This window comes from Pogoniulus pusillus, chromosome 33, assembly GCF_015220805.1.
Source record: "Pogoniulus pusillus isolate bPogPus1 chromosome 33, bPogPus1.pri, whole genome shotgun sequence".
NCBI classification, from domain to species: domain Eukaryota; kingdom Metazoa; phylum Chordata; class Aves; order Piciformes; family Lybiidae; genus Pogoniulus; species Pogoniulus pusillus.
This window is the reverse complement of record NC_087296.1, coordinates 15,654,681-15,668,670: the sequence shown is the minus strand read 5'-3', so window position 1 is coordinate 15,668,670 and position 13,990 is coordinate 15,654,681.

The following is a 13,990-nucleotide window of genomic DNA, read 5'->3' as shown; positions in this document are numbered from 1 at the left end:
AGAGAGGTCAGGGAAGTTAGGAAGGAATACACAAGGGAATCAGGTGAGCCAATCTTAAGATGGCTAGTGAGATGCCGTGGCATTGGTGCTAATGCCCTGCAGGTAGGAGACAAGTCTGCCAAGCAGCTGGGACCACTCACTAAGGAGAGAGTCATTGGACACTGGAATGGGCTGCCCAGGGAGGTGGTGGAGTCGCCGTCCCTGGAGCTGTTCAAGGCAAGATTGGACGTGGCACTTGGTGCCATGGTCTAGCCTTGAGCTCTGTGGTAAAGGGTTGGACTTGATTTGTGAGGTCTCTTCCAACCCTGATGATACTATGATATTGTGATCTTTGGGCACATGGGAACTGCCAGTTCCTGTGCCTTCAAAAGCTCCTGTTTAAAGTAGGTCCAACCATCCTGGACCCCCTTGTTTTTAAGGACTGCTGCCCAGGGGACTCTGGAAATAAGTTTCTTAAGCAAATTAAAGTTTGCCCTCCAAAAGTCCAAGGTGTGGGTTTTGTTGTAGTGCCTCCCTATCTCCCTGCATATTGAAAACTCCACTATCTCACATCCAGCTGCAACCTCCTGGGCTCAACTTAGAGCTCACTGCCCCACGTTCTGTGACTGAGCACTGCTGACAAGAGTCCGGCCCCATCCTCCTGGCCCCTACCCTTTCGCTCCTCATGAGTGTTCATCACCTCCCCTCAGGCTGCTCTTCTCCAGGCTCAGCAGCCCCAGGGCTCTCAGCTTTTCCTCCTCACACAGCTGCTCCAGGCCCTCATCACCTCTGGCACCTCTACTGGACTCTCTCCAGTAGTTTCCTGTCTCTCTTCAACTGGCGAGCCCACAACTGGACTCAGCACGCCAGGGCTGGCCTCGCTAAGACAGAGCACAGGGGAAGGAGAACCTCCCTCAACCTGCTGCTCACACTCAGCACGCACCTCAGCATCCTGCTAGCCTTCTCAGCCACAAGTGCACACTGCTGGCTCCTGCTGAGCTTGGTGGCCTCTGCCTTTGCTCAGCTGCAGGGCTTCATTTGCAGCAGACATCTTCAAAGGCAGCTCAGAACAACCCTCTGGGGCAGAGCTCCAAACCATGGCAAACCGGCACAGACAGGCTGCAGAGACACTTGCGAGTCCGACAGCCTCAGCGTGCTTCCATTCTCCAGTGCTGCCATGCAGCAAACCTGTGTCCTATGCACTTAGGAGCTCCACATGAGGAAGGACAAACTCCACCCCCTGCCAACTGGAAAAGGCCAAACTGCACTCACCCTGCTGGCTGCCACGCTCCACACCACAGCAAGGGGATGAGCGGCAGGGGCAGACCATGAGGACCGGCCGCGCTTGCTTCGCTTTCCATGCACATCCAGCTTCAGACATGTCCCCCTAGAAGCTGAAGAGTCTTCACCAGTCTAGAAAAAAGAGAAAAACAGCATTGAAAGAAAGCAAAGAGACGGGGGTGGATTACTGCCTGAATTTCTGACTGCTGGGGGCTTTGGCCCCCATGTTTATGGAGCTCAAACTGAAGTTTGGGGAGCAGAGCAGAAATGTTCATTTAAGCCTCTCGATCTGGTCACACTGTGGGAAAAAAAAGTAGCCTTTCTCTGGTAAGGAAGTCAAAAGGGAAGGGACTGACGCTGGAAAAGGAGAGACTCAGAACAGACATTAGGAAGAAATTCTTTACAGAGAGGCTGGGGAGACATTGGCACAGGTTGCTCAGGGAGGTCGTGGATGCCCTCTCTCTGGAGGTGTCCAAGGCCAGGTTGGATGAGGCCTTGAGCAAGCTGGGCTAGGGAGGGTGTCCCTGCCCATGGCAGGGGGCTTCTAATCGGGTGATACCCAAGGTCCTTTCCAACCTAAACCATTCTCTGACTCTATGGAACAAGATAAAATTGTTTCCCAACCTTAGCTGCTGCACAGAAAATTTACCTCCTTTCTCAAGTCTCCACAAAAAAGGAATTGGCTTTTGCTGCTCAGGCAAATGAGACACAAGCTCAAGCAGTGGCATCAAGTCACAAGCCTGAACACACTCCACGTGCTCAAAGAGGTCTCCATGGTGACGAGGGACAGGCTGGAGCCACTGGCAGTGCACGCTCTGCTGCTGCTTACCCAGCCTACACAGCTGCTGGTTCCCTGCAGGGCACACAAGAGGCTTCCTCGCTTCTATTCAATCCAGGTTTCTGAAGAGCTAAAGACACACAGGCAAGCCTTCCACCCCCAAACCTGCCAAGCTCTTTTAGCCTTCAGCAACCAACTTTAGCTGAGAGGTGTCCCTGCTCACAGCAGGGAGCTTGGCCTAGATGATCTTTGAGGTCCCCTCCAGCCAAGCCAGTCCATGGTGCAAATCAGCAGAGAGGAAACTGTCTTCAAACAACTCCAAAACCTCCCAGCTCCAGGACACTCTGCAATCCCTTCTTTCAACAAGCCACACAGGGCCAGCTCACTGTGGAAGGAGTCATGTCCTGACACCAGCTGAAGGACAACCAAGCTGCTCCAGGCTCTGCACAAAAGGGCCTGTGAGGAGCAGCTGAAGGAACTGGGGGGTTTCAGCCTGCAGAAAAGAAGCCTGAGGGGAGACCTCACTGCTCCCTAGAAGAAGGCTGGAGCCAGGCTGGGCTTGATCCCTTCTCCCAACTAACAAATGACAAGATGAGAAGAAATTACCTCAGGTTGCACCAGGGAAGGTTTAGGTTGGACAGGAGGAACAGTCTCCTCCCCAGAAGAGTTCTTAGGCCCTGCAACAGGCTGCCCAGCAGAGTGCTGGAGTCCCTGTCCGTGGGGGGAGCGAAAAGTCCTACAGCTGTGCTGCTCAGGAACATGATTTAGGGGTGACCTGGCAGTGCTGGCCAAAGGGCTGCACTGGATGATTTGGAAGCTCTTCTCCAACAGCAACGACCCCATAATTCTACTCATCTGAATAGGTGCAACTGATTGCCAGAAGGAGCACAAACTCGACAGAAAGCTTTACCTGACTGATCCTCTTTTGCCACCTGTGTCTCATGGAGGATGCTCCTCAGGATCTGCTCGTCCTGGGTGAGCTTGTGCTTGTCTGAAACATCCTGCTGCCTGGGGGAATGGCCATGCTGCTCCTGATGCTCCTTCAGCTCATTTCATGATTGCTGGAGAGACCTGCAGAATTCAACAGCAGCAAAGATTTACATGGAGTGGCTTTGGAAGCACCAGCTGCACGTTTGCAGCCATGCCCTGCTGCATGCGCTCCTGGCAACAGCTTGAGTGCAGGCAAATCCATCCATCCATCCATCCAGCTGAACACAATTATTCTGTTGGAAAGGTCAAGTGCTGCAAGAGAAAACAAAAGGCAGACTGCAAGCAGCACTCAGATGCTTCTCTAAGTTACCTCTGCTGGGCTTCCAGCTTCTGCTCCAGCTTCTGCTGGCACCGGACAGCTGCTTCCTTTGGACAGCCTGCTCAAAGCCTGCCTTGGCCTGCACAGCACCATCACCGCACACCACTGAGGGCTTGTACTCTCCAAGCACCTGAAGAGGACCAAGAGAAAGAGAATGAATCACTTGGTAATCTAGGATGGAAAGATTCCCTTTCTGAAGAAGTCGTTTACTCGAACTTTACTTGGTGCTAGCAAGCAGCTGTGGTGGTGAGACACTGGAAAAGGCTGCCTAAGGAGGCTCCAAGCTTAGCAGTGTTCAAAGGCAGCTGGAATGGGACCTTCAGCAGCCTGATCTACTAAGAGGTGTCCCTGCCCAAGGCCAGGGATTGCAACAAGATGATCTCTAAGTTTCCTTCCAAGCCAAACCATTCTAGGATTCTATTTCTCTGAGTCAGGCCACTAGGGTCTGCTAAAGAAAGGCTGCAGAACTCCTTTCAAACACAGCTGAAAATCTTTGCTCCAAGGCAGACTCTTGAGAGAAGGTTAAGCACTCTTCGGGAAAAAGGTAGAAAAAGGGAGGAGGGAAGGGGAAAAATGAGGGAAATAAGGGGTAAGAAAGGGAGGAAAGGGGAAAAAAGGGAAAAAAGGAGAAAAAGGAAGAAAAAGGGGAAAAAGGAAAGGAAAAAGAAGAGAAAAAAAGGGGGAAAGGGAGAGAAAAAAAGAGAAAAAGAGAGAAAAGGAAAAAGGAAAGAAAGAGAAAAGGAAAGAAAGAAGAAAAGAAAGGGGGGGAAAGGAGAGAAGAGAAAAAAGAGAAAAAATAGAAAAGAGAAAAAAGGAGAAAAGTATTTTTAAAAGGAGAAAAGGAAAAAAAGAAGAAAAAAGGAAAAAGGGAGGAAAAAAAAGGAAAAAAGAGAAAAAAGAGAAAAAAGAAAAAATGCGAGAATAAAAAGGGAAAAGAAGAGGAAAAAAAAGGAAAAAAAGATAATAATAAAAGGAAAACAAGAGAAAAATAAGGAAAAAGGAGGAGTTTGAGCTGCTCCGCTATTCACAGCAGTGACTTAAGCCACGTGCGTAGCTCCCCTCTATGTCGTTTGCGTAGTTCCCTTATTCACAGCGGAGAGGCGTACGCCGTTTGTGTACATCCCCTAGTCACGGTGGAGGCACCTATGCCATTTGCGTACGGCCCCTATTCACAGCGGAGGCATGCTGTTTGTGGAGCTCTAATTACTATGGAATGGGAAGTCGAGCATGCAACCTGTTCTAAGTGTGATCACAGAGCCCAGGAGGGTAGCGCTTGGAAGGGACCTGTGCAAAGCTACCAGCACAACTCCCCTGCCACAGCAGCACCAGAGAACCCAGCACAGGGACACGTGCAGACAGCGCCGCAAAGGCTACTTACGGTAGCTGTTGTAAAACACATCTCAGATGCGCCGCTGCCGAGCAACTCATCTGCCCAAAACCCTCTGCTGTGAGAGAAAAAGAACGGACCTCTGCCAGGGAATGCATGAGGCTTCCCTTCGGCCCCGAATGGCCATGCCGATGCGCCGTTCTGTTCGCCGCCGCTCTGTTGCAGACGGCTCAGCGTCACTTCTGCTCCCTTTGGCTCCACCCGTGATGCTCCACCCCACTCCCACTGGCGCATGCGTCCAAATGTGGAGCCCTAGGGCGCAGGCACCGAAGCCACCCCGCTCCCATGGCACCGCCTCACTCCCAGAGCACCACCCCGCTCCCACAGCACCGCCCCGCTCCCACAGCACCACCCCGCTCCCACAGCACAGCCCTGCTCCCAGAGTGCCACCTCACTCCCACAGTGCTGCCCCACTCCCAGAGCACTGCCCCGCTCCTGGTGCCTGCCGCTTTTTAACTCCTCACTCGAACACTTACAAATCCAAACAAGTTTGAATCTCTCCCTCCCACCCCTCACCTTCCCCTCCTCTCCTCCCCGCCCCTCCCCTCCTCTCAGCTTTCAGGCACTTCAATTGTGCAGGGCATTTAGAGATGAGGCAGGAGCATGGGGAACCTCAATGGCTGAGGAACTGCACACCTAGAAGCAAATGTCTTTTGCCAGTGTGTGAGGCTCCTAGAGAGGAGTAGAATGGTGCATGGCATTCAGGCCTAGGCCATTCCTGGCAGGAGTTATCAGTGGAATGGACGGCTGCTTTTCCTAATGATTTACTGAATGTTTGCCTACACCAGAGAAAAACACTGCAATGGCTTTAATCCTCATTTCACCACCTGGTTCTGTTTCTGCTGATCTACTCTGCGATGGAGCTTTTAAACATCTGATGAATGGTCTTTTGCTTGTTCTTAGGTAGTGAACAAAGATCATTTGTGTCACTGGTATTAACTACACAATTCAAAACTTTCCCTCCTTTGATGCTGGGAGGTTTCACTCGGGCTTTGGTGGGGGTCTGCCAGTTTTCATTGCAAGAACCTTTCCGAGTCTTGCAGTGGCTTGCTTCAGCCTGGTTCTTTTGTACCTTTGAGTCTCTTGCCATCTTAGAACTTCCCTTTCTAGCAGAAGAGTCTTTCACAGACTGAGGTGATTTGGTGCAGAGAAGGTACTCATCTGGAGAGCCTTTTTGTCTATGAAGTGTCCCTTCTTCCTTGTTGATCTGCCTCTGTAGCTGGAGTGCCAGAAGCCTGTCCTGCTCTCCTTGCATACACCTTTCTTGGAGCTCCTGCTCAAAGGCTTTCTGCATCTGCAAGTTAAAATAATTTATCTGCTCCCCTTGCTCCTCTAAACTTTCTGGGAAAGTTCTTCTCCTCTTATCTACCACACACAAGCCAACCACTGCTTCAGATGGTGTCTCAAGTGACTTTCTTTTTGGAGGCTCCTTAGAGTTTTGTAATCACTCTGGTTTCTCTTTATCTCAGCATCTAGCCACCTTCATGAGATCACATGTTAGACTTTTGCTGTCAGATAGCACAGGACTTGGTGCTGACTGAATACAGGTAGAAGTTTCAGCAGCATTTTCATGGTTTATGCTTTCTCCATGTGTTAAACTGCCACTCTCTGACTCAATCTCAATTATCAGCCAGGTACCTTTTGCACAACAAAGGAGTCTTATAGAGGGTGATTTCATAGAATCAGAACAGAATCATTGGGTTGGAAAGGACTCTCAAAGGTCATCTTGCCCAAACCTCTGCAGCCAGCACCTGCTCCCAATTAGAGCAGGTTGCTCAGGCTCTTATCAAATTTGACCTTGAATGTCTCCAGGGATTGGGCATTGTCCCCCTCCCTGGGTAACCTGTTCAAGTGCAGAATATCATCCTAATGTCCAACCTAAATCTGCCCTGCTCTTGTTTAAAGCCATTGTCCCTTGCCCTATCACTACATGTCCTTGGGAGCAACCCCTCCCAAACTCTCCTACAGCCCCCTTCAGGTACTGGAAGGCTGCTCTAAGGTCTCCCTGGAGCCTTCTCTTCTCCAAGCTGAACAACACCAATTCTTCCAGCCTGTCTTTATAGGAGAGCTGCTCCAGCCCTTTGATCATCTTCCCTGCAAACTTGTGCAATCTGGCATGGTGAAAGGCAAAGAAATCTATGGCTAGGATACCTGTATCTGTGCATCTAGCAATCAGTGAGCACCGTCTGCAACATCAGCTTCCCCTCATGCTCTGTACAAAACTGACTTAAATATCAGAGTCAGGGCCTGCTGCCTGTCCCCTCTGCCTTCAGGTCTGCAGCACCTCTTTGGTAGCCTTATGCACAGTGGTCTCAGCCTGCAGCCAGGTCTCGCAGTCTTCTCCTCAGACACTGGATGCATCCAGAACACGGGAAGAGGAGGAACACAAACTGCCTAAGCAAGACACTTCTGGAACACTCACAAGTAAAGTCTTGCTCCAAAAATGGAATCCATTAGCTCATGAGAACACTTTTCTGTTCAAACAGAAAAATGGAACTGTTCAGATTGTAGATGTGACAGAGTGTGGCTTTCCTTCAACCACTAGCTCATCCAGGTTGTCTATGTGGACACTGTCCCCTGCAATGCACCGATAGCTACTGAACAAGGAAGAAAATACTAGATCCAACCAAACATAGTGTTATGATGACAGCATTCCTGCTATCCAAGATGATATACAATCTAAACTTCTCCTTGTTCCAAAGCATACAGACCTACACTGGCACCATTTCAGCCTTCTCTTTATGGCGAACTGATCTCTTTTCCCAGGTCCAGAAGACAAGAGAAGGAAAAAATGCAAAGTGATTCCAAGGAGTAATGTGTGCAGAAGGGCAAGGTGAGAATGTTTTGTTTTCTGAGGCGTGGTGATAATGGATCAGAATCACAATTACATTGCGGTTGGAAAAGTCCTAACCCTCCCTGGCACAGTTTCAGGACATTTTCTCTATTTTTGTCACCTGCTCCTAGGCAGAAGAGACCAACACCACCTCACTGCAACCTTCCTTCATGGAACTGTAGAGAGCAAAGAGGTCTCTCCTCAGCCTCCTCTTATCCAGCTTGAACAATCCCAGTTCTCTTTGTTGCTCCTGATAAGTCTTGTTCTCTAGACTCTCCATCAGATTGGTTGCTATGTGACATGAAAACCAATGCTGACTTTAGCTCTTTCTCATATTAAAAATGCAGTCTGAACAATGGCCTCAGCCCTCTTTCTAACAGCCTCCCTGCTGCAAAGAACTAACTGCAGAGCAGGTGAATCAGAATTAATCAGGTTGGAAAAGACCTTCAAGACCATTGAGTCCAGCCTAACACCTCCTAATTAACTAAACCCTGGCACCAAGTGCCTCATCCAGCCTCCTTTTAAACATCTCCAAGGATTGCGACTCCACCACCTCCCTGGGCAGCCCATTCCAATGCCAATCACTCTCTCTGTCAACAACTTCCTCCTAACATCCAGCCTGAACCTGCCCAGGCACAGCTTGAGATTGTGTCCCCTTGTTCTGTGTCAGCTGCCTGGCAGAAGAGCCCAACCCCACCTGGCCACAACCTCCCTTTAGGTATTTGTAGACAGCAATGAGCTCTGCCCTGAGCCTCCTCTGCTGCAGACTGCACCCCCCCAGCTCCCTCAGCCTCTCCTCACAGGGCTGTGCTCCAGGCCCCTCCCCAGCCTTGCTGCCCTTCTCTCAACACCTTCCAGCACTTCAACATCTTTCTTAAACTGAGGGGCTCAGAACTGGACACAGGACTCAAGGTGTGGCCTAACCAGCGCTGAGCACAGGGGCAAAAGGAGTGCCCTGGTCCTTCTGGCCACACTGTCCCTGATCCAGGCCAGGATCCTCTTGGTCTTCTTGGCCAACTGGGTACACTGCTGGCTTATGTTCAGCTGGCAATCAGTACCCCAGGTCCCTCTCTGCCTGGCTGCTCTCCAGCCACTCTGTCCCCAGTCTGTAGGGCTGCATGGAGTTGTTGTGGCCACACTGCAGAACCTGGCACTTGGACTTGTTAAAGCTCATGGCATTGGACTGTGCCCATCTGTCCAGTTTGTCCAGGTCCCTCTGCAGAGCTCCCCTGCCCTCTAACAGATTGTACTGGTCTGATTTAGCTTCCTGGAGCCCAAATACCTAACAGAACAATACAACAATAGGATGCCTTTCCCTGTCCCCCTTTTGGAGAGAAAGGAATTAGATGTAGAGAGGAAAAAAGAGTAAAACACCCAAAAAATTATCTTGCTTTGATTTGGAAGTCAGAAGAAAAAACTTTAACAGTAAATAAAACACACTTAAGGCAAGGGGAGTTACAAAAAGATATAGGGAAGGGGAACAAGGTGGCCATGTGGCAAAACCAGGAGCAGCAGGAACCAAGGTAGTGCTGACAGGCAAGCAGGCAAGTCAAAGAGAAAGAGAAACAGAAAGTTCCTCTTTTTTTACAGGGGACCTATACAGGAAGTGGGAGTGGGCTAACCACTACACCTGAGGTCAGGTTCAGACCACCCCCATGAGGGCTAACCCTTTACACAGATTGACACATTCTGCCAACTTGGTGTCAGCTGCAAACTCACTGATGGAGGACTCAATCTCCTCATCCAACTCATCAATGAAGATATTAAACAGGTCTGTGCCCAGCACTGATCCCTGGGGCACACTACTAGTGGCAGCTTCCAACTGGATGTGGCACCATTTACTACTGCTCTCTGGGCCCAGCCATCCAGACAGTTGTTAACCCAGAACAGAGTGCCCCTGTCCAAGCCATGGGCTGCCAGCCTGGCCAGGAGTTTGCCATGGCAGACATTGTCAAAGGCCTTTCTGAAATACAGGTAGACTACATCCACAGCCTCCCCCACATCCACCAGGTGGTCACCTGGTCATAAAAAGAGATCAGGTTGGTCAGGCAGGACCTGCCTTTCCCATGCTGGCTGGGTCTGACTTCCTGCACATCCTGTAGGTGCTGTGTGATGGTAGTCAAGGTGACCTGTTCCATGACCTTGCAGTGTGGGGTGCAAGTGCAAGACTGCTGTGGGAACAGAGCAAAGAGAAGAGACAACAGGCAGATCCTTGTAATAACAGACCTTGGTTCTCACATGCAGCTGGCCACCTTATCTGGACAGATGGCCAGGGAGGAGATGAAGTCTACACTCAGCATGGAACATGAGGTAGTAGTGAAGCTTCTCCAATGTTTTCTCTCTAAGAGAGGTTTATCATTTGATGGTCAGGCATTACAGGCCCTGTTTCAGTGGGCAAATGAACATTCTCTGCTTCCTGGAGTAGAGGCAGCCTTTGAAGTGGACACTTGGGAGGCTATGGGACAAGTCCCGAGGAAAGCGGTGACTGAGGGATCTAAAGACACTGAGAAACTTGTCCTTCCATGGCGATTGATTTTTGACACTTTGACAGCTCTCGAGGGTGAGCAGGCAGCTGCCACTTCTGCATTTCCAGCTCTTACTCCCCAGGGGAGCGAAGGTGCCTAAGCTCCCTTATCAACTACTTTGCAACTGTTTCAAATACCTTCTGTCCCTCTGCTGCCCACTTCGGGAGGGTCTCGGTTGAGAAAGGTGAAAACATGAAAGGCCGAGGTCAAGAAGGGGAGGAGGAAGCGACCAGTGCCATGGGCACCTCCATCATTCTCCTCCGAGACCTCTGACAGCGAGCAGGACGCCCTCCCTGCGGTGAGCGTCCCCCTGGCAACAACGGCTCCAAAGGAGACTCAGTCTTTGTACTCCCCTTTGCCACCCTCCATGCCTCCGACGCCAGCCAAGCGTCCCCACGAGGCCAAACCCCCCAAGCTACAGAGAGTACAGCTACAGGATCTTCTTGACAGACTTCAGAAGTTGGAAGCCAGGGACGAACTGGCGGGCAGAGCAGATGAGTATAATGCGGGTCCTTTGACAGCACCCCCCGCCCTTCCCCCATTAAATCCTGTGATGCCTGCCCCAGGAGCCTACCCTCTGCCCCTTGATGCCCTGATGCTCGGGACAGGGGCCGCGGGATCTGTCGTTAGGGGTGATCCGACCAGGTGAAAAGGAATTATTAGGCATGCCCTTGTGGAGGGCGAAATGCTCCCATCAGCCTATCCGGTGGTTACAAGCCCCCAGGGTGGAGGACAGTGGGTGGCGGTAGAATGGAAATTGAATGAAAGAGCCAAGCAGGTAATAATCATCTTATGGGTTAGCGTCCCCATTTACCCAGTCGATGCTGCAACACTTCTTCATAGCTCAGCTACTAACACCGTACGACATCCAGATGTTTGTAAAATCAGTACTTAGTCCCTCTCAACAATTGTTATTCTATCACAAATGGAGGGAATTATGTGAGAGTGCTGCAGCCACACCCCGTCAGAATACAGACCTGTTGTACGGAGTTCAATTGCAGATGCTTTTGGGGTCTGGGCCTTTTGCAAATGCGACTTTTCAAGCAGGCTTCCGAACAGAAGTGCTGCAATTAGCTCAACAGGTGGCACACTCGGCCTTGTTAACTATTAAAGACCCCGCGCTTTCCACACTCGCGTTCACTAATATAAGGCAGGGCGACATGGAAAAGTATTCAAGTTTCCTTGACCGCTTACATCAAAGTATCATGAGTAGTCCGGACTTAACTGAGGAAATGAAGACTAAAATATTTGAGCTGTTGGCTGTCAATAACGCTAATGAGAAAACAAAGGCAGTGTTAAGCACTTTGCCTAAAGGCACTGGTCCCGCTCAAATGCTGGAGGCCACCGAGTGCCTGAAGATGTCGGACAAGACGGCTTGCATAGCGGTGGCAGTAAAAGCTGCTGTGAGGCCTCTTGTGCGCAATAAAAACAGGAGGGAGCATGACAAAGACAAGCAATGCTTTAATTGTGGCAGGTTTGGACATCTTAGATCCCAGTGCTCCAACCGTCCGAGAGGGGTTCAGAGCAAGACTCCGCCGCGCTGTGATACCTGCGGGAAGATGACCAAACGCAAGCATCAGGGAAACGTGGTGTGGAGAGTGGATCACCCACGCGATACAACAAAAATTTGGGGTGCCTGGACAGCAGCTGCTCAGCCACAGCAGGAAGCACCAGAGTGGACGTGACAACAGCAGTAGATACCAAAAACATAGAGATAAGCCACCAAAAACTTAGAGATAAGTTTAAGGAGTTTTATTTTGGCAAGCAAGGAGCAGTGCTGGGCACAGGGGAGTTTATCTCCGCAGCTGCGCACTGTACACATGCAGCTGCAGGAGTTTTATTTCCCGCTCACATACATATTCACAAAGCAGTTTAATCATAGTCAAACACTTCCCGTGGAGTTTGTGGTTTCTCCTGGAACTGTTGCACATGCCTGCTAATCCTCCTGGGGGTCTCTCTGGTGGTCGTGAGGCTGAAGTAACGAGTCTTCCTCAGGTGTCTTTATGACTTAGCTCTTTGTGTCTTCATGTTCGCACGCTTTTCAGTTTCTTATCTACCATGCTCATGGTGGTTTCTGTTATTGTTCATCCCTAGCCTTGCTCAGCTAGCTCTGGCACACCCCTGTTTTGTTCATGTCCCCTATTCACAGGGGGCTATCTCTTCACAGCGCTTTCTGTTATCGCTCATAGGTTTCAACATCTCCAGCTTAGTTAGCTCCGACACACCCTGCTCTGCCATTCTCATAGTGACATATTCTCATTTTCTCATTTTCTTATATTCTGCTTTGCTATTCTTTTATCGACATGGGTGTTGGGAATCACGTTCGGTGGAGCGCTATGGGAAGATGACTCTTTGTTCACCAATATGGTTAGATGGTCAAATCCCACTTTATTTCCGTGATACAGTGACTTATATGCATTCTAGCAAGAGGCGTGCTCAGCTTAAGATTGGTTACAGTCAGAGGGTCCAGAGTTACATGTAAGGTGTGCATAGGTTAACTTATCACAACATTCTAAGGGTCAGCCTCCCAGACCACCCACTCCAGCCCCCTTAGTTATCTAGTCTCTGCCCAGTGCAGCTGTGTGTGGGGTGCTCAGTTGTTTACATCTCGATTTCCTAGCCTCGCTGGGAACCAAGGACGTTCTCAGCGCCAGTTACCCATGTTTATGACTTTATGTCCTCGACTGGTGAGAAATTCTTCCACAATTCCCTCTTTTTCTTTTTGAGCAACCCACACCTGGCTAACTACCTTAGTTAAGCTCTTCTTAACGCAAGCAAAGACAATACAAGCGCATAGCAGAATTATTATGAAGATAACAAATAGCTGTAAGCCTTCTCCTAATAAGCTGCTTAACCACCCCGGGATTGTCCCAAACAGGTTCTGCAACCAGTCATCAAAAGTCGATGTTTCCTTTTCGATCTTGTCAATACAGCCTTTCTGCCAGGTTATACTCTTGTGAATGGACTCACCATGATCTGATAAATTCAAACAACACATCCCTTCGAAGTCCTGGCAGCCGTGTCCTTGGGCTAGCAAAAGAAAATCAACGGTTGCTCGATTTTGCAACAGGGCATGACGAAGGCTATTTTGATCAACCAATAGTTGTCCTAAAACCTTTGTGGTGACGTTGGCTTGTTTTGCTGACCAACACGCGAGTCTCTCTAGCTGTACTAATGCTTTTCCAGATGCTCCTCCTGGTAGAAATACAGCTAAGGCAACACGAGCAGCTGTGGATAACAGTTGAACGTTGTCATTGCAATTAGGACTCAATTTTAAAGATCGCTTAGACCGGTGTCGGGCTAGGTCCCTGAGCTGACTAAGATGAAGGGCAAACATTGTCAGTTTACCCAGATAACATGGACCTCCATAAATGTTCTTTGGTATGCCTTGCCAGGCTCTATCACCACAAATAAGGAACACATCAGTGGGAAGTGCCTTGGCAGTTCTGTTGTTCCACAACAGATGACCTCGGCCCCTTCTTGATGCTTTAACACCATAACGTCAATTGTTTGTTCCAAAAGCACCTAAAGGTCTAACATGGGCCTTGTCAGTGTCGTTTGAACTGCAGTGTCCACCCTCATTACTAAGGAAGTTATCATAGGCTGTTTAACACAGGGGTGAATGGTGCAGCTACAAATCAACAGTGCTAAAATCAAAGGAATAAACCTGTTAGAGCTTTCATCAGTAGCATTAGTCTGGCAAGCTAACAACCCAAGCTTAGCTAACAATCCCAAAAGCTGTTTCTGCAAGCGATAGTAAGCCATTCGTTCAGAAACCCAAAAGTGCAGATGAACATCACAGTCAGGAGAGTGCAGGTGTGCCACGTCTGCGCTGGCTCTGTGTGGCAGTCGACGCTGCAGACTCGCAGATCACTCAGCTGTCGAGTATTCTTCTCAG